Source organism: Pseudophryne corroboree, chromosome 6, assembly GCF_028390025.1.
Source record: "Pseudophryne corroboree isolate aPseCor3 chromosome 6, aPseCor3.hap2, whole genome shotgun sequence".
NCBI classification, from domain to species: Eukaryota; Metazoa; Chordata; class Amphibia; order Anura; family Myobatrachidae; genus Pseudophryne; species Pseudophryne corroboree.
Window position 1 is genome coordinate 461,912,497 of NC_086449.1, and position 1,528 is coordinate 461,914,024.

A 1,528-nucleotide genomic window follows, 5' to 3' on the forward strand; every position below is an offset into this window, starting at 1 on the left:
TTAAACTTTTTGATTGTCCAAATATTTATTTTCCGCAAGAATACACAAATAAATTGTTTAAAAATCATACAATGTGATTTCCTGTTTTTTTTTCCAGAGTCTGTCTCTCACAGTTGAAGTGTACCTAAGATGGAAATTACAGACCTCTCTCATCTTTTTAAGTAGGTCAACAAGAACAATCAGTGGCTGTCCAAATACTTTTTCGCCTCACTGTATATATATATATATATATATATATATATATTGGAAATGGCAGCAGGATGATTCAGCACCAGTCAAAAAAAATAAAGATGAAAATATTTGCAAAACCAGTTTAGAGATACCAAGGTATTTGCCCTATATGTCATCACACTGGTGGTGCACCCTGAGTCAAAGAGTGTCATTTAATCAAACACTAGTAGAGAAAGAAGAAGACTCTTTTTGGGTGCTCTCATAGATTAGGACAAAGTTGTCAGAGTAATTATGTGAATAAAACATACATTTTATTAGGTTCTTTAAAATAGATCTGATGTATCCAGACACACAAAAAATCAACATATAACAGTGACGCATAAATGTTAAAATTGAAAATATCAGGTAACTAAAATAACCCCTCGGATAGTGGGTAAGATAAGTTACCAATGTTTTTAGGGACCCTGGCAGCTGCAACCTGAGACCACGTACAAAATCTTAGACCAAAATGGTCGGTATAGGTAAATTGCCAGGATATAGACCGTACATAAACATTCGGTCGAATCACCTAATAATTAGGCAGGTTGCTTGGAGTTTAGGTACATGTACAGGAGGAAGCATGATAAGTGGTAATTCTGCTGTCAGTGTTAGGCATGGAGTTGTTCAAACCTTATGGTAATCTACTACACTTGCTATTCCCTGGTGGTTTCCCATCCAAGTACTGACCAAGCCCACCACTACTTAGCTACCGAGATCGGACGGTATCTGGTGTTGATAGGGTGGTATGATAGTAGATGCTTAAATATAGCAGCCACTCCTGGATCACTGATGAGAGATCACCTAGAAAGATTATAGTGCAGAAACCAGTGGGAAGAAACAAAAGATGGATCTGCTGCCAGCATTTAGACAGCCGTAAATAGATGCAAAAGTGTCCCTGACACTGATATTGCTCTGAATCACTGGTGACAGTCCACATAGAAAATTATAGAAAATATGGAAAAATGTATGTTTAGAATAAAGAAAAGGAAACAAGGCAGATAAAAGATGTCACATTAAAGATAATTGATAGATGTGGGGGGATAGAGTATCTTGAAAAGATATCAGCAGATGTAATCTTTAATGAGCAGTTTTAGATCATTATATTACGGCCAATAAGTGCTTTAATCTGCCCAAAGGTACTATACCCAAAGGAAGAATTAGAGATAACACAAAAAGATGCAACAGACCAATCTGAAACCTTAATCATAAGTATTATAGGTAGACATCAGGTCCCAATTGACTCCAGATTGCACTTGTAACTAATGACAACCACCATAGATTGCTTGTGTCTTAATAATACAGTATTAAGTATAAGAAA

General features: G+C 36.0%; 1 pseudogene; it reads right to left on the reverse strand.

Annotated features, from left to right (window-relative positions):
- Window positions 1-848: 848 nt before the first annotated feature.
- Window positions 849-967, reverse strand: LOC134939114 (5S ribosomal RNA; annotated as a pseudogene).
- Window positions 968-1,528: the final 561 nt, after the last annotated feature.